General features: G+C 35.0%; 1 protein-coding gene across 2 annotated transcripts in view; it reads right to left on the bottom strand.

Moving 5' to 3' along the window:
- The window catches only part of KHDRBS2 (KH domain containing, RNA binding, signal transduction associated 2), a 613,407-nt gene that overhangs the window by 75,491 nt on the left and 511,660 nt on the right, over nucleotides 1-26,256 (bottom strand). Inside the window, exon 10 of one of the 2 annotated variants that reach the window (XM_011945629.1) lies at nucleotides 306-928. The exons of the other annotated variant lie outside the window; for it this stretch is intronic. The gene's annotated coding sequence lies outside the window, so the exon portion shown is untranslated. Of the gene's footprint in view, nucleotides 1-305; nucleotides 929-26,256 lie in introns of those variants that run through there. 2 annotated transcript variants of the gene reach the window in all.

Consider the following 26,256-nt stretch of genomic DNA (forward strand, 5'->3'; position numbering starts at 1 on the left):
CTCTTCAAGGAGAACTACAAACCACTGCTCAATGAAATAAAAGAGGACACAAACAAATGGAAGAACATTCCATGCTCATGGATAGGAAGAATCAATAGCGTGAAAATGGCCATACTTCCCAAGGTAATTTATAGATTCAATGCCATCCCCAGCAAGCTACCAATGACTTTCTTCACAGAATTGGAAAAAAAACTACTTTAAAGTTCATATGGAACCAAAAAAGAGCCTGCATTGCCAAGAAAATCGTAAGCAAAAAAAAAAAACAAAGCTGGAGGCATCATACTACCTGCCTTTTTTTTTTTTTTGAGATAGAGTCTCACTGTGTCACCCAGGCTGCAGTGCAGTGGCGCCATCTTGGCTCACTGCAAGCTCCGCCTCCCGAGTTCACACCAAGTAGCTGGGACTACAGGTGCCCACCACCACACTGGCTAATTTTTTTTGTATTTTTAGTAGAGACAGAGTTTCACCGTGTTAGCCAGGATGGTCTCGATCTCCTGATCTCGTGATTCACTCGCCTTGGCCTCCCAAAGTGCTGGGATTACAGGCGTGAGCCACCGCGCCCAGCCTTTCAATTTAAGTAGCTACATGTGGCTACTGGTAACCATATTGGACATAGAATAACTAGTAAATAGATGTCTATGAAAATAGGTGATCAGAAATTTTTACAATATCCATTTTCTTCTTTGGTTCAAACTTAACTGTAGAAGCATAAAAAGCCAAAGGACTTAGACTTATAAATGATGTCAGTCTGATAGCAAAATTATACTTTTTGAATCTGCTCTTCATTTCTCATTCATCTTTTCCTGTCCTGTTGTTTAAATTATCCTTGATTTTCTCTTTTGTGATTTTAAATGATTCAGCTTTTCAATAAATGAGATGAACTAGTAGCTTGGATGACATTTTCTGTATGATTTATTCTTTGGTAACACTCAAAAATAAGATGAAGAAAACATTAATGACATCATAATCTTTGAGAGTTCTGGAAAACGTTTGAATAGGCAGACACTGAACAATATCTAAGAGCAATCAGCCTGGGAACATGAAAAATACTTCTTGACTCTGCACATATCCTTCTTATAAACATTTTAAAGAATTAACAAAAGGGAAAAAATTAGATCCACATGTCCCAGTCTTTGATGATTAAAAGACTGTTATTTTATAGAAGAATCTTATGCTGTCAGTTAGTCTATATTTGTTATTGTTTTCTTATAAACTAGCAGAATGACCTTGAATTTTATACTTAAGGAGGGTTTCGGCACTCATAAAAATAATAATGAGGAGTTATTTTTAAGAATATAAAGGATCACTGTGTGAAAAAGAGTAGAAGATATCAGATATATCTTAGATGTTATCTAATTTTGAAAGGCCACAGCACCAACAAGATAACATTCTTACCATGAGGAATATCTTAAATATAGAAAGAAGAAAACAGAGATTGACAAAAGCATCTAAAGAGACAAAAGGTCATTCTTTTAAAAGTCTCTGATATACTTAAATCTGAGGGAGGCTCATGAATACAGGTTTCCTTTAACTCCAGAGACAAATGGAAATTGAAATGAAATGAGCAGAATAATTGTGATGGTGCTTATACAAAGACTGGTAAAGTAGGAAACAAGAGGAATAAGCCAGGCCAGCCTATGGGGTTCAGGCTTTTTCTAACTGGATTTCTGTTCAGTCTTGATTAAGACTTTTAGCTATGCAGCTTGTAGTGGGTGTTGTCTTTCTGAAATTCTGCTGTTCTTATATTTACTGCATTATGTCTGGATTCTTACGTACCAGCACCGTCAGTTTTGCATGTTCAATCCGCTAACCCACCAATGGTGCTTGGCTCACTACTTCTACCAAACTTCTGGGAAAGTAACCAAGTGTTTTTAGACAAATCCATCTCCTGATTCTATGCCTCAGTATCTTGTTTTCAACTTTCTTCATTTCCCTCTTTCACATTTTGCTTATTTACCAGGGAGTAACTGACTTTCTTCTTCTCATTTATGACCAGAGAAAAAAGTAAAAAAAAAAAAAGAAATTCTAGAAGGCAATAAATCATCATGGGAGTAGTCAAATTTGACAAATGTTACAGTTCCTTCCAACACGGAATTTCTGTTTCTAATTATATTTTGAGTAGCCTGCATAGAAAGTGTTAATGTATCTCTATTAACAACAAGGTAAATGATGACAAAAATTATCACGATTGCTATTATTGTCATATAACACTAAAATACAAATATATAATTTTATATTACATTATGTGATAATAATATAGTAAAAAAACTTTGATATATTTTAAGACCTGTACTAAATACTTGCATAAATTATTCCACTTATTGTTAAGAAGCTGCTACTTATATCATACCCATTTTATAACTGAGGATAACCTTGTATGATTTCTAAAGTAAAATTGTGATGACCTAAAGGAACAGTGGTTCAATTTCCAATGTTCTTGACTACACTTTACATTTTTCATCATGCTTTTTCAAAATTTATACTCAGTTTTCTAACTGCTGAAATTACTAATGGCTTGTAAATGTTGATTCCTACATAAGGGATCATATCTTCATATTTGTAATCATCTGAGTTCCAGGGGCTACTGATGATAATCTGCTAATCTGGCAAAGGGGTCCATCCATGGCAGAAACAGTAAGAATTGGGTATGAGATAAACTTCCTCAGGGTTCACACACAGAACAATGTGCCCTGTTGCAGAAGTGCAGTCTTTATAATGTAAAATATAAGAGTGAGCAGAGAAAAGAGGACAAGGCCATCTGCTACATGACACAAGTCTGAACCGTACAAGCTGTAATTCATCCTTAGAGTCCTTCACATTTTCACTAAATAAACATAACACCTATATGTTGTGTAGTGCTGTATTTTGCCTGGAAATGTAGGAAGGAGCTGCTATTTAAATTTTAGGGATTAACCAAATTGGCACCGTCTGACTGAAGGAATGGCCTGTTAGTAGAAAGAAGCTAGAGAAAGTGTATTAATTTCCTAGAGTTGCCATCAGAAAATACCACAAACTGGGTGTTTTAAACAACAGACATTCATTTTCTCACAGTTCTAGAGGTTACAAGTCCAAGATCAAGGTGTCAAAGGTGTTAGCTTGTTTGATTTCTTCTGAGACCTCTCTCCTCAGCTTGCAAATGGCTGCCTTCTCGTTGTGTCTTCACTTGCTCTTTCCTCTGTGTACACACTTCTCTCTCTCTCTCTGTCTCTGTATGTGTGTGTGTTCTTATCTCCTCTTCTTAGAAGGATACCAATAATATTCAATTAGGGTCCTCCCTAATGACCCCATTTTACATTAATCACTTCTTTAAAGGCCCTATCTCGAAAACAGTCACATTCTGAGGTACCAGATATTAAAGCCTCAACATACGAATTTATGGGAGGAAGACGCAATTCAGCCCATAAGGAAGTGGGGCATCGTAAATCACAGGAAGGGGTGGAAAGGCACTGAGATATCATAGGCCTGGAGATGGCGTTTGGGCCAAGTCTAGTCAGATTGCCATGAGTCAGTTCTATGCAACATTTAGATGATGTCTAGACTGTTCTGCAAGATAAGGATTCCTTTTTACATTTTAAAGGTGAGAAGAATAAGGCTCACAGAGTTTAGGAACATGCTTAAGATCTCACAGATTCATAAATAGCAGACACAGGATTTGACCTAGCTTTATCTGATTCTAAATGCTAGTCTCTTTCCACTAATTCATATTGCTAAATCTGCTTTTCTCTAAGCTCAAACATACAAAATAATTATAGCTAAAATACAAATAGGTATTCTATTCAATAGCATTATTCTTAAACTTGCATTCCATTAGCTCCTTCTAGTATTTTAATTTTTATTATAGACTTTAACAAGCTGAAAACCTAATTATTTCACTTGACATGTGTGTTTTGAGTCCCCGAAATGTGCCAGGCACTATTCTAGTGATTGTGGTATACAAAAAAATAAATAAATAAAATAACTAAAAAATAATAATAATAATAATAAAAGAACAAAAATCTCCATGCTCAGTGAGATCATATTCTAGTTGGTGGTTTAAGATGAAGACAGAGAATAAACAAAAAGATTAAACTGAGTATATATTATACTATATGGAAATAAATACTATAGAAAAACTAAAGAGAATTATTTGAGGTGAGAGGTCGGTATGTAAGTTGTAATTAATGTAGTCAGAGCAGGCTTTCCTGAGAGGCAGAACACATTGTTTGAAAGAGAGGGTATGTTCTGGACTAATAGAATAATAATAATAATTTTAAACGCAGACTTGTAGAATCCTAAGGGAACCCAAGCTCTTAGTTACCTTTCATTGGGTATTTTATTCATAAGTATTTCCACTCTATTTATATCGCACAACCAGCTAAATTACACTGGACATAATAATTCACAGAATGGAAGGGAAGGCAGCACTAGGAACACAATAAACTCACTGTTCGTGTTGCTCTTTCTCTCTCCCTCTCATTCTTCGTTTCTCTCTCTCCACTCTCCATTTATCATTCCTCTTTGTCTTTCAGCCATCTCCAGTCAGCAGAAAACACAGCCATCTCTGTAGCTGCTTTGCAGTCACATTATTCAGTGACCAACCAATGAGAGAAGAAAGCTTCTTCCCCAGTCTCAGTTTTCAAACTGACAAAGGAGGACCCTAATTAGCTTAGGTCCACAGGACTTGACCGGTGGTGGCACTGTGGATCTTTTGCTCATATGTGTGTAGTGTTAGAATTTTTATTTTCTTCCTTGGGGCTATATGGAAAATGAAGAAAGCATGAGGATAAGAGGAAAAGTGGGGATATGGCAGCCAATCTTATAAGTCTTCAACTCTGCTACCCACATCTACAATTAATGTGTGTTGTAAAGTTGTGCGGTAGACTAATAATGGCGTGAATGGTTATGTCAACATCCCCATCCCAGGAATCTCTAAATGTAACCTTATTTGTAAAAGGGGTTTTGCAGGTACAATTGAGAATCTTGAAATAAGGAGATTAACCTGTATAATCCAGGCAGGCTTTAACTATCATCACAAGTGTCTTACAAGAGGGAAGCAGAAGGAGATAAGACATGTGGACAAAAGATGGAGATAAAAATTGGAGTGTGATGCAGCCAAGAAATGCCGACAGCCACCAGAAACCGGAAGAAACGAGGAAGGATTGTCCCCCAGATCCTCCAGAGGGAACAAGTTCTTGTGACACGTTTATTTTGAACTTCTGGCATCTGTGGTTTTAAGTAATCAAGTTTGCGGTAGTTTGTTATGGCAGCTATAGGTAACTAATACAGATGTGGATGAGTAAAAAGGCAGTATATCTAGAGTTCTCGGCAAGCTGAGAGGTTAAAAGCTCTCTATGTTAAAACAAAACCGCTGAGCCAAGGGGTCTAGTGATGGACCACGAAAAATGGAGAAATGACCTGATTCATTATTCATGAGTGGGGCAAGAGAATATTACAGGTTTGAGAGCTCACCAGTCTTCATGTGTGCTACAGACTTAATGCTCAATGAGTGAGCCAGTGAGCCTACTATTACCTCCCCAAAGTTCTGATTCTCTCTAAACTGAGGTACAAGTTTGAGAATCAGGTGTTACAAACCTGGACAACAAATCCTGTTACACAAAGACAGGATTTCATGAGTTTACAGAAGTGACTGTCTTTAAGGATATGAACTATGTTTTATGCTTTTTCTGTATCAGTCTTCCCTCTGATGCTCCACCTTACATAGGACTTTGCTCATGGTTTTATACAAATCTTTATAATTGATTATTGGAAAAAGATGCAGTATAGTGTATGGAAGCTACTTACTTCCTGTGGACTGGATGTAAACCAAGAAATGGATGCAACAGAAAAAACGAAGAAAAGATAGGAGTGCACAGATAAATCAATAACCAAGATGCATACATTTAGGGATATCTTTCTTAAATTATAACTTTGAAAGTTAGTGTAAGGTGTTGCTCTGCTAAAATGAAAATAATAGCAATGTTTTTCAGCCCTTAGAGTTAGTGGATAGAACACTTTGAACATCAGGTATTTCCTCCAGCAATTTTCATTGCAATTTTGATGTCAATATCAAATTTATAATAGAAGCTAGTATAACATAATATTTATTTGAGCTAAAATTACATGCTTATCTATTTTACATCTAATAAATCAATATTTCAAGGGATTTTGCAAAGGTTACTTTCAGGCAGTTTCTTCTCTGAACAGTTTGACAGGTATGGGTTTATGTTATCCTCCATGCAGGGTATTATTTTTGAGTTCAAGAATGTGTGAAAATAGAGCATCTTTAGGGATTACCTATAAAGTATCTCTAAAATAATTATTCAATAGAATATCTTGATATTTTATCTAGGCCCCATCCCAACATTATGATTGAATTGATCTGTTTTAGGTACTGAGTATTCTTTAGTTCCTAAAGTTCTTCAAGTTATAGAGATGAACAGATAGTTTGGGGAACCATTGCCTTAGAGCCTTATTAGTCCTGGACTATGAAGGAAACTTCCTAATGAGGCTAAAAGTTCATCAAAGCCAGTCTACAGAAAAACAGAGCTTATCAGAAAATTGAACTGCCATGTTCAGAAACTAAGCAGCTTCTGAGGTCATCAACTTGAGTATGTGTATAAAATCCAGTAGATTGGCTGGGTGTGGTGGCTCATGCCTGTAATCCTAGCACTTTGGGAGGCTGAGACAGGTGGATCATGAGGTCAGGAATTCGAGACCAGTCTGGCCAACATGGTGAAATGCTTTCTCTACTGAAAATACCAAAAATTTGCTGGGCGTGGTGGTGCACACCTGTAATCCCAGCTGCTTGTGAGGCAAAGGCAGGAGAATCGCTTGAGCCTGGGAGGTGGAGGTTGCAGTGAGCTGAGATCAGGCCACTGCACTCCAGCCTAGGTGACAGGGCGAGACTCTATCTAAAAAAAAAAATTAATTCAGTAGAGTATTTTGAAAAATGTACTATAATAATTAATTGAATGGGGTGAGGGTCCAATAAAGACTTACTGAGCCAGAAGGTGGAGTTAGAGACCACCAATGCTGTGATTTGAAAACTACTTGTTCTGAGCTCTTTCTCTTTTCAGTGATTAAGCAACATCTTACAGTTAATGTATTGCTTTTAGGGAAAGTAGTGGGTATTGGTAAGAGCGATACATAATATTAGTATGCTTATATATCAACATCATTATCGACTAGCATATTACAGTGGCTTCTGGCAGGGAAAGTTTATGTAGTGACACAGTGACACATTTTCTAAACCAGACATATAGTTTTGACAAGACTAATAGATTATGGATATAGTAATTGAATTAGAAACTAATTTATTCCTACATATTTATGGATACTTACTATATGTCAAGTTCATTATCATGAATTTTATTTTATTTACTTATTTTTTTGAGATGAAATCTCACTCTGTTGCCAGGCTTGAGTGCAGTGGCACAATCACTGCAACCACAGCCTCCCAGGTTCAATCAATCGATTCTCCTGCCTCAGCCTCCGGAGTAGCTGGGTTTCAGGCTCCTGCCACCACACTTAGGTAATTTTTGTGTGTTTAGTAGGGAGGGAGTTTCGCCATGTTGGCCAGGCTAGTCTTGAACTCTTGACCTCAAGTGATCAGTCTGCCTTGGCCCCCCAAAATGCTGGGATTACAGGCATGAGCCACCATGCCCGGCCTCATTATGAATTTTAGTGTTTCAGAATTTACGTATGAGTAATCTTGGATACTATTCATTCTCAACTTGCGGAAATCTTTAGGAAATAAACAGCAGTGCATTTTACTAAATGGTTAAATTTGAAAACAAAATAGTTCAGCTTAACAGGAATTTCACAAACACTTTTCAAGTATACAATATGACATAGGCGCAAACTAGTGGGTAGACACAGGTATGCATCAGGGAAACTATCACCGCAATCAAGATGAGGAACATATTAAGCATCCCCAAATGTTTTCTCATGCTATTTTGTAATTCCTCTCTCCCTTCCCTCTTCACTCCAGCCTCTTTCCTCAGGCAGCCACTGATCTGCTTTCTGTTACTACAGATTAGTTTGACTTTTCTAGAATTTTATGTAAATGCAATAATATAGAATGCACTTTTTTTTACAGCTACCTGCTTTCACTCAGCATAATTATTCAGAGCTTCCTCCATAGTTTGATTTTCATCTAAGTTTATTTTATATTGCTGAGTAGCAGTTTATGGTATGAGTTTGTCCTTTAATCTGCCCCATGTCCACTTGAAAAAAATATGTATATTCTGCTGCTGCTGGGTGAAGTGTTCTATAATTGTCAATTAGGGCAGAGTTGGTAGTATTGTTCACGTTTTCTATATCTTTGCTGATTTTGTTTACCTGCTTTCACAGTTATTAAGAGAGGTTTTGAAACTCTTATTATAATTTTTGATTTATTAGTTTCTCACTGCAATTCTATTAGTTTTTGCTTAAAGATCTGTTATTAGAAGGTTAAGTATTTAAGATTGTTAATGTTTTGTGATGTCATGTTGTTAATTGGCCTATTATCATAATGAAAAGATTCTCTTTACCCCTATTAATGTGCTTTGCTTTGAAACTCACTTTGATATTAATATAGCCATTCCAACATGTTTTCTTAAACAGCTTTTTCTTCAAATACATGATTCGTATACCATAAAGTTCATATATTTAAAGTATACAATTTACTGGGTTCTAGTATATTTACAGAGTCAGTCAACTATCACAATAACTTAATTTTAAACATTTGTATCATTCTCTCCATAAGCTTGTACCCATTAATAGTGACTCTCTAATCATCCTTCCCTCTGCAATCCCTCATTTGGCCTAGGCAAATATTAATTTCTGTCTCTATAAATTTGCCTGTTCTGACATTTTATGTTAGTGGGATCAAATAATCTGTGGTCTTTTATAACTGGTTTCTTTCACTTAGCATAATGTTTCTGAAGATCACCCACATTAGCATGGATCAGTATTCCATTCTTTTATTGCTAAATGATATTCCATTGTATAGATATCTATATACTATATTTTGTTTATCCATTAATCAAATAATGAATATTTGGATTGTTTCCACTTCTTGGTTATTATGAATCATGCTGCCTTGCGTATTTGAGTAAAAGTTGTTGTGCAAACATGTTTTCATTTCTCTTGGGTATATTACAATGAATAGAGTTGTTGGATCATATGGTAACTGTATGTTTAACATTTTGTGAAAGTGTCAAACTGTTTTCCAAAGTGGATCCACCATTTTCCCTTCTCTCCAGTAATGTGTGAGGACTCCAGTTTTGCCACATACTCCCTATCAACTTACTTTTTGATTGGTGTTAGAACAGTATGTATATACTTTTTATATCCTTTATAATTAACTTATTATATCTTTATATTTAAAATGTGTTTTCTGGAGGCTGCGTACAGTTTGACCTTTTAAAATTATTCAATGTGACAATCTATGGGTTTTAATTGGAGTACTTAAAATCATTTACATTTTGTGTGATTGTTGACAAAGGTTTAAAACTATCATCTCGCTCTTTGTTCCCTATTTGTCCCATTTGTTTGTTCTTCCCTTTTTCCTGTTTTCCTGACTTCTTTTGGAGTAACTCAATATTTTTATGATTCAATTTTATCTTCTTTATTGTCTATTTTTCCTTTTCAGTTTTGCATCTAATAATTATTAGGTGAAACCAAAGTAATTCTCAGTTTAGGGCTCATTGTTCCTTACTACTTAGTAAGATCTTTTTATATACTCTACACAATGCCCCATTAATAATAAAAGGTGTTTTCCAGTATGACAACTGAGAATAGACATTATTCCCAGTCCTGTGCGAATGCTGGACACAATTACCTCTGATACTTTAGGCAGTCATTTTCCCCCAAACTCGGTTTATTTATTCCCATACAGGTACTGATGAATATTCTGCAGATCTCTGGAATTCTCTCTTTGTGCATTTCTCTCCTGTCCAGTACTCTTACAATCTTTAGCTGCCTTGGTTTCCTTGAACTCTCACTTCTCTATTCTCAATTCGGGAAGTCTCCCAAGCTTTACCTGGGTTCCTCCGCACTATGTCACAGACTGGAAACTTTCTGAAGAGTATAAGCTGGGGAAATTGGAGGGCTCATCTTACTTGTTTCCTATCTCTCAGAGATCACGGTTCTTCCCTATCAGATGTCTGATATCATGTCATAGATTTTGTGTGTTTTGTTGTTGTTGTTGTTTTACATCAAAAGGTAAGTCTAGTTCATGTTAACTACATATGGCCAAAAGCATGTGCCATCTAACCTTTATTCTGCTTGTAAGTATAGCTTTGTATTCCTTTCTTCCACTAGATCGTGAATGTTTGACACATAGGTTCTTTGTCAGTTTCCATCTTTATTTCTGTTCCCATGGCTTACACAGGATTTTATATACATTAAGCACTTAGTAAATGTTTGTGGAATTTGAATAAACAAAAGTTCAAGTTGGGATTTGTTCAGTGTTGTACTTCATACTTTACATAACTTACAAACATGAAAAGTTAAACTCTGTCCCCCAACCTCATTTTATAATTGCATCAAATGTGGCCCGCAAGAGTTCATAACTTTTCCAAAATTAGAGTCCAACATAAAGTATACTCCTGCTGTATTATTTTAAGCAAATTCTTAATCAACCTATAGTTTGGTTTTCATATCTATAAAATGAACATAATAATACTGGCTCTCACTAAATGATTGCTGTAATAGCAATTGTTATATAAATATATATTTAAGGTATAGGAGACATGTATATTATTGAATCAACATATTCTCACAGACGCTCGAAGCCATTCAGTTGGTTCACAAACAACGTGCCATATTTACTACACTGCAAATAAAATTTCTCATTTTTATGGTAAATGGTGGAAATACATGGACAATACTATAATGTGCCATGATACCATAAAATTACAAAGAATTTATGTGGCATAGTGTTCTCTTAGCAGCTGTCTAAAATATTAATGGAAACAATGATTTTACATATAGAATGTCTGATGTTCAAAGGACTTCAAGCCTTTCAAAGCATTTAATAAAAAGCATAAATGAATAGTCACTATTTCTTTGTTCAGAAGAGAAAATAACATTCTTAACTAGACATCTGCTTGTGTATACAGGTTAGCAATATTGGTAACTATGATAGATACTGATCCATGACTTATCTAACAATGTACACCCAAGGTATTTATATTTCCATATAGTTGTATTGATGGTTTTGCATTTTTTGTCAATTTTTTGTGATCCTTCATGTGCTTCTTAAAAACATGAAAGTTAAAATGCACTGCCCATTCCCTTTGTACAACACATTTCTAAATGCATTTAAGAAAGCAGTTTTCATAGTAATTTAAACTTTATTACATCTCATAATTTAAAACATGAAGATACTGTTAAAATAGACTTACTGATTTTAATTATTTTTGAAGGGTTTTTTTTTTAAGATAGGAATTTTGTTTAGTCTGTTAGGTTTCAGGGGTACCCCCAAAGTTAACCAGCTCTTTTTGAAGATGTTGTCAAACTCACTAAGCCATATGCTTCCAATAGGTAACTTATTCCTTGGCTAAACACCAAACTATTTGGGAACATGTTTGATCTCTTTCATTTCCCTTGTTAGCATGATTCGGCCTCAAGTCATGCTAAACAGGCAGGCCCTCTGATACAATAATGGGCATCATAATAATAGTAGGATTTGGCTAGTCACCAAAAATTAAATGAACACTAGCAGCCTAAAGGAGCCAGAATGTGTGAAAAGGATTGTCTCTTTCAGCTTTAATTAACTTTTGTCTTTGCCCAGAACATGCTGTATTTTAAGCCCGGCCAAACTTTCTTAAAGGTCTGAGCCTTTGGGCAGGCACTAAATGGCAAACTTGACTTACTGTAAACGAATTCAGCTTTCTTGTATTTGTTTGCTTACTCACAAAATAATATTGAAAAAATAACATGCACTTAAATACTTTTTCCTTAATGTTGAACCTCATTTTAAAAATGAGCTATTTAAAATGAATGCTGTATTATTTTTAAGGGATAATTCAATTATACATTGTGCTAAACATCCTAAAGACATTTTAGGGAAAATAAACTCAATAAATTCATGACTGTTTTTCTAAAAGCATTTGTATTGTTCTCATAGAGAAGGTTTGCAAACAAGTAGAGAAACAAAAGAACAAGGCCCCAAATTGTTATTAATACTAGTAAACCACTTAGAGCTTTGGAGAGGATGATTTCTAAAAGAAAAGCCATTACTGGGCTGGATTCAGTGGCTCATGCCTGTAATGCCAGCACTGTGGGAGGCAAAGGCAGGTAGATCGCTTGAGCACAGGAGTTTGACACCAGCCTGGGCAACGTGACAAAACCTTGTTTCTACAAAAAATACAAAAGCTAGCTGGGTGTGGTGGCATGTGCCTGTAGTCCCAGTTACTTGGGATATTGAGTGGGAGGATCACCCGAACCTAGGGAGGTGGAGGCTGCAGTGAGCCTGGATCATGACAATGCACTGCAGCCTGGGCAACAGAGTGAGACCCTGTCTCAAGCAGGAAAAAAGAAAAAAAGAATAAAAAAGAAAGAAGGAAGGAAGGAAGGAAGGAAGGAAGGAAAGAAAGAAAGAAAGAAAGAAAGAAAGAAAGAAAGAAAGAAAGAAAGAAAGAAAAGCCATTAGCAATGGAATAGAAAATTATATATCTTAGAAATAATTTATGACATTCCTGGTTTTAGCTTATTTGAAATGAAAACACAGAATCACAGAAATTGATAGAAAACCAATAATTTGGCAAAGCACCTTCACATTAAGCATACAATTTAAATGTGTTGGCAGGCATCACACAAATAGGATTATTCAATGACACATTTGGAAATGCCATGAAGAAATGCTTGAACAGTTTTGAAACATTCTTCTATAATTGAGAGGCAAAGATTACTGCTTTTTGTATTACATGTTGTTTATTATTAGTATAAAGCTATTTTTAGTGGTAAGATTTAGGCAAATAGTCAGGGTTGAAAGATATTGAAAATGAAATTTGCAGCAGCTTTGCCTTCCGAATATCTTCCCCAGCTACATTTTTGTGGATGAGCTTCATATGCTATAGGGAATAGCTATTTCTGTTGTCTTTTAAGTAAGGTTTTCCAGAGAAATTGTCTTTAAACTTAAAATGTGTGGTCAGTGAAGGGATGTAATGCCTGTCAGATGCAAATCAGGATGCGGATCAAAGAAAGGTGTTGTCAGTCACAGAGGCGGGCCTCTTTTGGAATTAATCACGGTGTCTGGGTTTGAATTTAACTGACACTTTTGACTATTACATGTTTTAAAAAACAAGTACCTGTCTGCTAAGGTATTCCTATAAACATCCATTGATTTTGTGCCAGTGACACACAGTATTTGTTTATATTTTCTTTTTTTTGAGACGGACATGCTGGTGATATCAGCTTATAAAATTCTAATGGTTCATTTTAATCCAGGAGATTTAGACACACCAACTAATCTGTTCCTGAATATTTACAAAATGGAATTGCAGATCATTGCATTAAGGTGTCTGGTACTATTTTTTCTGAGGACTAACACCATAAATGTCAAATAAATATCACCTAGCACAGGTTCTTTAAACCTACTGATGGAAATTATTTTAAATGTATACATATGTACTAAATGGAACTGCCATTATAATATGATGCGGTAGAGAACTACAGAATTTGAGATCAGATTAAGCCTTATTTGAATTCCGGCTTTAACACTATTCCATTTTGTAAAATTGTGATACTAATGTAAACATTGTATTTGGGGTGGTGGAGAAGAATTTGAGTTAATTTGCACAACTGAATAAGGATGCCCTGACACCATAAAATCGCACAGGATCTAATTTGTCCTTTCAGCTTTAAAAATCATTTTCTGTAACATCTGTTATTACTAACAAAAATACCAGTTCAGCTATAATAATAAATAATGAAAATATAAATCAAAATATTATGTATTTCCCTTGGTCTAAAGGGTAATAAACAAGAATGAAAACTCTTGGTGTTTTTTATTGCAAATGAGCAATCTTCAGATACTAATACAAAATGATTTAAATTAGCAAAAGGGATAATTCTTATTTGGTTATATTTCATATACTTCAATGACCAGCTTAGCATAAGTCAAGGCCACAATATTCTATGAGAATAAAATAAATTGAGAATTTGGGGAAATCCCCTAGAAGGATAAAATCCTGCATAACTTTTCCATAATTGACTCTCAGATATGGGTCTGGATAAACTGGATACTTTTTCCTCCCCAGTTTTTTGACCTGGGAAGAGTCTACTGGGGACTTGCATATCCCAGACAGAACAGGGCTGGATCATAGTCAGTAATATAATTTGGATATTTGAGCCTTCGAAACACATGTTAAAATTTTATCCACAATGTTGGAGACAGGGCCTAATGGGAGGTGTTTGAGTCATGGGGGCAGATTCCTCATGAATGGCGTGGTGCTGTCCTCATGGTAATGAGTGAGTTCTTGCTCTGTAAGTTCCCACTAGAGCTAGTTGTTTGAATCTTGCACTTCCCTCTCCTCTCTCTTGTCTTTCTGTCTTTCCAAGTGATCTCTGCGCATGCTGGCTTTTCTTCACCTTGTACCGTGATTGGAAGCAGCCTGAGGCTTTTACCAGATGCCCAGTTTTCCAGCCAGCAGAATTGTCAACCAAATAACATTTCTTTTATAAATAACTTTAGCAACACAAATGAGTTAAGGCAGCCAGTAACAGCATGGTTTCACACATACAGATGCTCAAATTCAATGTCAATATCCCAGAAACACAACCAGCATTGAAAGTCTCTCAAACAAGTTGCAACAAAGGCTATATCACCAACCAGAAGGTTCTACTTAAATTTTATTTACCCATCTCTTTCTCAAAGCCCTTGCTTTTTTTTTTTTTTGCCTTCCCCCAACTCAATCAAGCCAGCAGCAGGAATGAGGGGGTAGAAAGAAGGCAGTTCTTCTGCTTATTTCTTGACTTTTACTCTCACTTCCTCACTACCTGTTCTGCCTTTGGGATCTATTCTGTCTATTCTTCAATGAGTAGCTTCATGATCTTGTTAACCTACATTAACATAACCTCCTTCCTTTTCCTATTGCCCAATTTCCATCATATGTAATCTCCGTTAGAACAAGGGAAAGCCCAGGGGTTGAGCAGAAAAAACAAAGAAATTTGCTAGACGTGGGGAGTGGAAAAGAGTCTTGGAGACAGCGACAGTAAGGGTGTTTGATCACTAGAGTGTTCTTCTACCTTGGGGATTCGAAATGGGCTTTATCAATATCATGGAATAAATAAATAACTGGATAAACAAACAAATGTTTAAACATTAGGATTCTGATTCCTAATGCTGTTGTAGCTCTAACTTGCATACCGTGGAGGCAGTATATGTAGGCCTCTCAGATTTTATTGTGAAGAATTTGGAACATCATCTGAACATAGATGGAAGAGGCAGGGCTAAAATGAGAGGCCAGATGTTCCTGAGAGTTTGTGCTGAGCAGCAGTAAATGTGAATTTCCGACCAAGTTCTAAAACGAATGGAGAGCATTAGAAATCATATATGAGATCATTAGGATCCCTTTTAGAGTTGAAAATGGGCAAGTGTCCAGAATAAAATCTTTATAGCTATCATATTTTATACAATGAAAGTACATGAGGCATATTAATAATAATAGAGAACTGCAAGTTTTTAAAACTAGAGGTGACATCTTGCCACTTTAGACTTACGTGGAATCTTTAAGTCATTTTATGATTGTCCTTCCACAATGGTCAATTGTGAATTTCTCTGCACAACTGGGTTGATAAAAACTATCTTTTTTTAAAAAAATATTTTAAGTTCCAGGATACATGTGCAGGACGTGCACGTTTGTTACATAGGCAAATGTGTGCCATGGTGGTTTCCTGCACCTGTCAACCCATCACCTAGTTATTAAGCCCTGCATGCATTAGCTGTTATTCCTGATGCTTTCCCACCTCCTACCCTCCCCTCGACAGTTTCCAGTGTGTGTTCTTCCCCTCCCTTTGTCCATGTGTTCTCATTGTTCAGTTCCCACTTATAAGTGAGAACATGCAGTGTTTGGTGGTTTTCTGTTCCTGTGTTAGTTTACTGAAGACAATGGCTTCCAGCTCCATCCATGTCCCTGCAAAAACATGAGCTCATTCCTTTTTATGAGTGCATAGTATTCTATGGTGTATATGTACCATATTTTCTTTATCCAGTCTATCATTGATGGGCATTTGGGTTGATTCCATATCCTTGCTATTGTGAATAGTGTTGCAGCGAACATATGTATACATGCATCTTTGTAATAGAATGATATATATTCCTTTGGGTATATACCCAGTAATGGAATTGCTGGGTAAAATGGTATTTTCTAGTTCTAGGTATTTGAGGAATCATCACACTGTCTTCCACAATGGTTGAACTATTAGGTTGGTGCAAAATAATGGCAGTTTTAACATTACTTTTAATAATTTACATTCCCACCAGCAGTGTAAAAGCATCCCTATTTATCCACAACCTTGCAAGCGTCTGTTGTTTCTTAACATTTTAATAATCACTATTCTGACTTGTATGAGATGGTATCTCATTGTGGTTTCGATTTGCATTTCTCTAATGAGAAGTGATGTTGAGCTGTTTTTCGTGTTTGTTGGCTTTATATATGTCTTCTTTTGAGAAGTGCGTATTCATGTCCTTTGCCCACTTTTCAATGGAGTTGTTTGTTTTTTTCTTGTAAATCTGTTTAAGTTCCTTGTAGATTCTGGATTTTAGACCTTTGATAAATTGATAGATTACAAAAATGTTCTCCCTTTCTGTAGGTTGTCTGTTCACTCTGATGATAGTTTCTTTTGCTGTACAGAAGCTGATAAAGACTATCTGTTGGTTCATGTTAGTACGTCACATTTCAGGTGTGCATTGTACTTTTTTTAAAAAACGAAAACTTAATACTTACATTAAATTAAATTTTCAAAAAATTAGATTAATTTACATTGAAATCAAGCTTGATAGTAATAGAACTATTCTTCAATAGAACTTCAAATTATGAAAGTCATTTCTCAGTTGTCAACAGAAGGGTACAGGGAATTTAAAATGGTGAACTCATTTGTTTTAAAATTTGGTTCAACTTAAAGGGAATTTAGAAGTGACTGGCCAGGCATGGTACCTCATTTCTATAATCCCAGCATTTTGGAAGGCTGAGGTTGTAGGATTGCTTGAGGCCAGGAGTTTGAGATCAGCCTGGGCAAAATAGGGAGACTATCTCAACACAAAAAAGAGTTAAAATTAGCTGAATGTGGTGGCATGTACCTCTAGTCCTAGCGACTCAGGAGACAGGTGGGAGGATAGCTTAAGTCCAGGAGTTTGAGGTTACTGTGAGCTCTGATTGTGTCACTGCACTACAACCTGGGCAACAGAGCAAGACCTGGTAAAAAATAAATAATAAATAAAGGATCCTACTTTTTTTAATCTTTAATTTTTATGGGTACATAATAGGTACGTATATTTATTGGGTATGGATCTTAGAGAAAAGACTGTTAAGCTTTTCCCTGTTCAGAATGATACTAGCTGTGGGTCTGTCATATACGTCCTTTCTGTGTTGAGGTATGTTCCTTCTATACCCAGTATTTTTGAGGGTTTTTTAAATCATAAAGCAGTGTTGAATTTTATCAAATGCTTTTTCAGCATCAATTGAAAAGATCATATAGTTTTTGTCCTTCATTCTGTTCACATAATGTATCACATTGATTGATTTGCATATGTTGAATCATCTTTGCAATCCCACTGAGTCATGATGAATGATCTTTTTAGTATGTCTTTGAATTTAGTTTGCTAGTATTTTATCGGGGATATTTGCAGCAATGTTCATCAGCTTTATTGGCTTGTAGTTTTCTTTTTTTGGATGTTCCTTTGTCTAGTTTTGCTATCAGGGTAATACTTGCCTTATAGGATGAATTTGGAAGTCTTCCGTCTTGTATTTTTCTGAATAATTTGAGTGGATTGTTTTTAGTTCTTCTTTAAATGTTTGGTAAAATTCAGCAGTAAAGCCATTGTGTCCAGGCTTTTCTTTGCTGGAAGACTTTACATTACAGCGTCAATTCCACGGTAGGTTTTTATGTCCAGTAATTTATACATTTTTTCTAGGTTTTTCAACTAATTCACATATAGTTGCTCATAGTAGTTTCTAATGATCCTTTCAATTTCTGCTGTATCAGTTGTAATGTGTCCTTTTTCACCTTTGATTTTGTTTATTTGCTACTTCTCTCTTTTTACTTAGTTTTGGTAAAGGTTTGCCAATTTTATCTTTTCCAAAAACCACATTTTTGTTTCATTGATATTTTGTATTATTTTTGTTTAAATATCATTTATTTCTGCTCTGATCTTTATTATTTCTTCTACTAATTTCGGTTTGGTTTGCTCTTGCTTTTTTACTTCTTTAAGATGCATTGTGAGGGTGCTTATTTGAAGTTTTTCTACTTTTTTGATGTAGGTACATAAAGCTATGAACTTCCCTCTTAGTACTACTTTTGCTGTATCTCATAAGTTTTGGTATGTTATATTTCCATTTTCATTTGTTTTGAGAAATTTTTAAATTTTCTTCCTAATTTCTTCATTGATCCACCGGTCATTTAGCAGTATATTGTTTAATTTCTATGTGGATGTATAGTTTTCAAAATTCTTGTTACTAATTTTTAGTTTTATTCCATTGTGGTCAGAGAAGATACTAGAATGATTTTTTTTTTGAAATTTTTAAAACTTGTTTTGTGTCCTAGTATATGACCTGTTTTTAATCAATGTGCTGAGGAGAAGAATGTGTATCCTGTAGCAATTGGATGAAATGTTCTGCAAATACCTACTAGGGTTATTGGGTCTATGGCGCAGATTAAGTCTGTTGTTTCTTTATTGATTTTCTGTCTGAAGATCTGTCCAATGCTGAAAACAGGGTGTTGAATTCTGTAGCTATTGTTGTTTTGGAATCTATCACTCTCTTTAGTTATCATAATATTTGCTTTGTATATCTGGGTGCTCCAATGTTGGGTACATATATATTTATAACTGCTATATACTCTTGATGAGTTGACCACTTTATCATTATATAATGATCTCCTTTGTCTTTTATAGTTATTGTCTTGAAATCTATTTCATTTTCATATTAGTATAGCTAGATACTCCTCCTTTTTTTGGGATTCTATTTGCATAGAATACTTTTTTCTATCCCTTGATTTTCAGTCTCTGTGTGTCTTCATAGGTACAGTGTGTTTCATGTAGGCAACATATCATTTGGTCTTGTTTTTATTTAATCCCTTCTGCCATTCTATGTCTTTTGATTAGAGTTTAGTGCATTTACATTCAATATTATTATTCATAAGTAAGGATTTACTCCTAATTTGTTTTTGGTTTTCTTGTTGTTTTGTCATCTTTTCCTCCCTCCCTTTCACCCACCTTCCTTTTATCCCTCCTTCCTTTGCTTTTGTGAAGGTGATTTTCTCTGGTAGTATATTTTAATTTCTTGCTTTTTATTTTTTGTGTATCTGTTATGTGTTTTTTCATTGAGGTTACCATGAAGCTTGTGAATAACATCTTATAACCCATTATTTTAAACTGATGACAACACTGATTTCATAAACAAATAAACAAGCAAAGAGAAAACTAATAATAACTCTACAGTTTAATTTTATCGCCTATGTTTAAAGTTTTCATTGTTTCTATTTATATCTTACTATACTGTCCGTGTCTTGAAAAGTTGTTGTAGTTATTTTTGATAGGTTCACCTTTTATTCTTTCTATTTGAGATATGAATTATTTACACACCACAGTTATGATGTTATAATATTCTGTGTTTTTCTGTGTACTTACTATTACCCAAGAGTTTTGTATCTTCAGACGGTTTTTTATTGTTTGTTAAAGTCCTTTTCTTTCAGACTGAAGAACTTCTTTTAGCATTTCTTATAAGCCAGGTCTGGAAACGTCTTTATTTTTCCTTCTTGTTTGAAGCATATTTTTACTGGCTATCCTAGTCTAGGATAAAAGTATTTTTCCTTCAGTACTTTAAATATGTCATGTCACTTTCTCTTGGCCTGCAAGGTTTCCACTGAGAAGTCCACTGCCAGATGTTTTGGAGACACTTTGCATGTTGTGTCTGTATTTTCTCTCAGTGCTTAGGATCTTTCTTTATCCATAATCTTTAGGAGTTTGATTTTTAAGAATCTTGAGACAATCTTCTTTAGGTTATATCTGCTTGGTGTTCTGTCGCCTTCTTGCCCTTGCATATTGATATCTCTCTCCAGGTTTAGAAATTCTCTGTTATCATCCCTTTGAATATACTTACTATACCCATCTCTTTCTCTACCTCATTTTAAAGGCCAATATCTCTTAGATTTGCCTTTTTGTGGCTGTTTTCTAGATATTGTATGCATGCTTCACTCTTTTTTATTCCTTTTTCTCCTGTCTCCTTGATTGTGTATTTTAAAATAGTCTGTCTTCAGGTTCACTAATTCTTTCTTCTGCTTGATCAATTATTCTGATAGGAGACTCATGCATTTTTCAGTATGTCAATTGCATTTTTTAGCTCCACCACATGGCTGTTGCCAGGGTTTGAGGGAGGAGTGGTGTCCACAATTCAAGACAGTCTTTCCTACCCTCTTCACTGCCCTTGATTTGATGTTGCAACCAGGAACTGTGATCATTTACATGATTTTTGGTTCTCATAAAAGTGATTTTTGTGTAAATAGTTGCTCGATTTGGTGTTCCTGCATAGAGAATGATTGCTGGAGGGTTCTATTCAGTCACCTGGTTTTGTCTCTTCCCCCTACCTTCTTATCGATTCAAAGTATATCTGTATCATTTTCTTCTGCATGTGAATTATATTGTCAGTCCTTTTTGATTTCCAGCCTTTATTCGAAGTCTTTAGTATATTTTATTTATAATGAAATTAAAATGCTCAGATAAAGAGAATGGTCTTCTAAACCATTTTTACAGTTTAATATGTTGCATTTTAGGCTGATGTTAAATGAAAGTCACCTAAAATATTTATGATTAAAAAATTCTACTGAGTCTAACAAAATATAAATTTCCAGTTTTTATTTTTAGAAGAGGGCCTGAATTAAGGAGGAAAACAGTGCAGTTTGCCATGCTGTGCTATCAACTCATCGATGAAGACTCAGCAATGCTAGAGGAGGTTACCAACACAGACAAAGAGTAATGAACTTATTTTGCTTCTTCCTTGCAAATAAACATGAAGACAGAGAATGCCAAAACTTCTGGGAAAAAAAAATCTAAACTCATTCCATTCCTCATTTGGGAAAGTGCAGAGTAGAATTTTCAAGTGACACAGCAATGGAAGCCTCCAGAGAGATCCATAATTAGAGGGGTAAAAGAATTACATAGGACATTAGGACACTGATGTTCTCTGGTGATAGAAATCTTAAAGGAAATACCCTCCTTAGTTTGGGAAAGAACATAAAAATATGTTCTTGATATCTTTCTAAAATTCCAGCACTCTTAAGAGTGTAAAATAAAAATATCACATAGCTGTAAAAATAAAGATTAAGATTTTATTTATTTATTTATTTATTTGCTTTATTTTTTCTTGTAACTTCAATTTCAGGTCCAAGGTACATGTGAAGGTTTGTTGTATAGGTAAACTTGTATCACAGGAGTTTGTTGTATGGATTATTTCATTACCCAGGTATTAAGCCTAGTACCCAATAGCAATTTTTTCTACCCCTCTCCCTCCTCCCACCCTCTATCTTCAAGTAGACCACAGTGTCTGTTGTTCCCTTTGGTGTGTTCATGGCCATGCCTATTCAACATAGTATTGGAAGTCCTAGCCAGAGGAATCAGGCAAGAAAAATATTTTAATCTTATATCAGCCTTTATACTGTTTAATAAAAATAATTTACCAAAGTTATCTTTGAAACAATGAGCAAATACTAAAATGATTAGAAAAATCTCCAAGAGTCATAAGGATTCATTTAATTCCATGGATGAACAGAGCATCTGTCACTAAGGCATTTGGGTCGAGCTGGCACTGCCTTTTATGCCTGGGACTGTGCAAGACACCTTCTCTTTCTTGATCTCAGTTATAAATCTTTACCATAACTCAGTGAAACAACTATTTTTCATCCAAATTACAGCTGCAGAAACTTACAGAGGTGATGATAATTTACCCAAAAACATAAAATTTCTTGTGGCTTATGTCACAAGATAAAAAGACAAATTCTAAGGATACAGGTGTCACGTGATGCCATAATGGGCAGTTTTCTAAGTTACACAAAGCACAGATGATTCCTCTTTGCTGGGACATAGTGCCACCATGCCACAAGTTGCTTTTTTGCATCCTCTTTTGCCCTTCCATCAGTCCTAAGTGACATATGCCAAACCCTTAATGCCAAGAGGCAGTAGATTGTATTTTTAATCTCTTTGCTCAGCCAGTTTAAAGAATAAAATGCCAGAAACAATGGACTAGCTATTGACTGGAAGCCAAACCATTTGGTTATGATTTCAGACCCTTAGCAATTTGATTCTTCTTACTTCTGTAGCCTTATCTTCCATTGCTTTGCTCACCAACAATTTACTACTCATTGCCTGCCTAACTGGGAAATGAGCATCAGACCCATTTCCACACTGACATTTCCTTTCTATTTTGCTCATTGCCAAAATGTACTCAAGTTTCTAAAGGCTGTAAGGAAAGAACTGGGGGCAATTAGTTTACTTGGTGATTTGGGATACTGGTAGACAATTAAACGAAATATCCTCCCATCATGCCATCATTAACAATAATAAGATACAGATTCCTCTATTCAGAAATATTACATTAAATATATAAATGTAATGTAGTATACCAATTTTTTAAATTTTAATGACACTAAAAATATTTATATAGTCTTTCTTGGATCCACTTCCTAACATGTGAAGTCCCTTAACTCAGAAACATCCTCCCATTGGGGCCATAAAAAATAACCCATGGAGTTTCTATGGTATGAGATAATGTAATAGTAAAAGATAGATATGTGTTTGAATAAATGTAGTAATAATATAAGGATGAAAATAGTATGGGAACCACTGGATTAAGATTGCTGATTTTTTAGATGAGTGTATGGTTCAAAAACATTTTTAATTAACATCACAAGAAAAAGAAAGTATGGTAACCTGTAGATTATAGTGGCAAATAATATACTTTCCCTAAATGGATTAAACTGGAAAAGAAGTTAAAGAATGACTGAGAATAATATTTGACCAAAAAATGTGTAAAATGCTTTAGTTTTTGAACCACCCAACCAAAAACCTCAATTAGAAAATATGGCACTGCAAAAATGATGTCTGCTATAATTAAATTTTATATTAATACTACTAGTAACTAACATTCAATGAGTGTGACGTTTCAGGCACTGTGCTACATTTTTTACCTTAATAATTGCCATTTGTTCTGCTTATAACCCCAAGAGGTAGGGTATTCATTCTCATTTTAAAAATGATAAAACTGAGGCATAAATTCCAATACCACATAGATAGAATGCATCCAAGCTGGCAATCAAATTCAAGTCTGTCTGACTCTGAAACTCAGCATTCATGGATGAAACAGAATTTCAAAATACTGTACTCTCAGTACATTTTTCTCCAGGAAATTGAGAATTTCTTTTAACCAATAACTTAAGAATAGTGGTCTGAATAATTACATTCAGTTATACTTAAAATATTCTTTTTAATTTAAAAAATTAAAAAATATACCTTCAGAACCAAACTATAAAACACTTGTTGAAGGTCTGATGCAGTGGCTCATGCCTGTAATCCCAGCACTTTGGGAAACCAAAGCAGGTGGATCACTTGAGCTCAGAAATTCAGACCAGCCTGGGCAACATGGTGAAATCCCATTTCTATTAAAAATACAAAAAAAATAGCCAGGTGTGGTGGCGTATGCCTGTAGTCCCAGCTACTTGGGAGACTGAGGTGGGAGGACGGCTTGAGCCTGGGAGACAGAGGTTACAAATCACAACAGTACAGTTTGGCCTGGGCGACAGAGCCACACTCTCTCTGGAAGAGTCAAAAAATAAATAAATAAATAAAAGCAAAACAAAGAAACAAACAGCAAAAAAAACACTTGTTGATTTGGGAGAATATTTAACACTGTATTATACCACATGTGACTAACATTTGACTTACTGAAATCACTGAAGCTATCCATGATCATTTTTTACCCCCAAAACAAATGTAGCTGTGGCTTTCTAATAATTACTTTGTAACAAACATCCATTTAAATCTAACTATGGATCTTCTTTCTGAAACCTAGATTGTAGCCGTTTGACAAAAGAGTTAACCATTTATAATAAATATATACCTCTTGCTACCCACTGTTGTCCATGTGAAGAGCAATCTGTCTGTCATCAGGATTTCTGCCCTTGTGAGTGTTTCTTGGGCAGGCCTATCTGAAACCAGTTTGTGCTTCTCAGTAGCATCTTCATGTGTACGAGGCATCCCATTTAGCAGGTGTACAGGTCTTTCCCTATATATCAGTTTCATTTGTTACAAAATGAAACGGCCTTATGCTTTGAGGTGTCTGATAAAGTTCTTAAAGTGATAATTATGTAAGCGACAAGCCAATATTTTAAAACAGAACATCCCAAACATATGTTCTAAATTTGAGGAAAATATGTCTACTCAGTTTTACATAATGCAGTAACACAAAGACAGAAATTTCATTTGATTTACATTCTAGTATCCCTTCCATTTTATCTCCAAATGCCACAATTATATTAATCATTTTAAGACAGGTGTGCATATAATTTATCCTCCCAGTAACTCTCAACTCCATATTTATATGTAATGGTTTTCCAAAATAACTGATAAAGTAAAAATTGGTAAAATGTGAATAATATTCATAATATAAATGAAATTTCCCCTTAAAAAAATCAACTTTAAGTATTCTAATTTTAAAAACCCAGGCTAACCCTTTTCTAGAAATTTGTTTTTGAAAATCCCATTGTGTAGACAACTCCATGCCATAAATAAGATCTACTATTCAAGAGAAGCAAATAATAACAAAATAAATAAATGAGTAAAATTAGCATTTCCCCAATAGAAGTCTGCAAACTTTTGCTTTTCCCAAACCTTCATTTTTTATAACCTTTTCTCCCTGTTTATTTCATTTATGTATTTTATCTTTACAAATTTGTGGGATACACGTGCAATTTTCTTGCATGCATAGTTTGCGTAGTGGTCAAGTCAGGGCTTTTAGGATATCCATCACTCGAATAGAAGAATGTACATTGTAACCATTAACTAACTTTTCATCATTCACTCCTTCCCTCCCCAAATCTTTGGAACTGGAGGGTAGACTTCATCAATAAATCTCCAGGGAGATAGAGAAGAAACCTCTTATGATTTGACTTTGTGCCCCTCACTCTGAAAACTTTTGCATGACAGGAAGAAAAATGAATTGTGTCTAGGGAATGGAAACATAATACTGAGCACCTATAATGACGCTTGTATGCCAAATTAAGAATTTTGGACAAATGTTGAGAAGGGGACACCTTTAAGGAACTCCAGGAAGGGAAATTTGGAAGCGTGTTTTGGTTTATTTGTTGGTTTTTTTGGGGGGGAGGGGGTGCAGTTTAGAGATGAAGATCCAGTCTCTGTCATATATTAGCAAACCAAAGTCTGGCAACTAATTGTGTTGATTGGCTGGCGATATTTGGGCTGATTCATTAGGTACTGTGTGGGCAATGAACTGAATTTCCTTTTTTGTTTCTTTTTTTCCAGGAAGAGGTTTTAATGAATAAATGAGGCAGCAGTTATTTAAATTCTTGTTTTATCAGGATTCACATTTGAACCTCTGTCATCACGTGAGATGACAAGGCCAAGTTATGTCACTTCATGGGTTTAAGATCAACCAACTCATTCGAGTTGCAAGTTTTATGCTCGTGATAAAGACTATAAAATACCATTTCTGAAGGGCCCAAATATAGCCTTTTGCACCAGGAACTCTTAGTTTGTTTTTGCAGTTCGAGGAGAATTATGTGAAAGTTTAATATGATTTATATAAATACAGACAAATCTAAATTTCAAGAAACTATCACAGATGAATTAAAGTACTTTCTTCTATTCAGAAGATTTCTATAGATTCCCTGTATAGTTGCATTTATGCTCAAAATTATGTATTATTCAGCTATTATTACATAACAAAGACCACAAAATTTTAATAGCATATAACAATAAGCATGTTTTTTTATACCTGTGTATAAAGGTTTTGTGTATGTGTGTGTGTGTGTATATATATGTGTGTGTATATATATATGTGT

Source organism: Colobus angolensis, unplaced genomic scaffold, assembly GCF_000951035.1.
Source record: "Colobus angolensis palliatus isolate OR3802 unplaced genomic scaffold, Cang.pa_1.0 Scaffold241, whole genome shotgun sequence".
NCBI classification, from domain to species: domain Eukaryota; kingdom Metazoa; phylum Chordata; class Mammalia; order Primates; family Cercopithecidae; genus Colobus; species Colobus angolensis.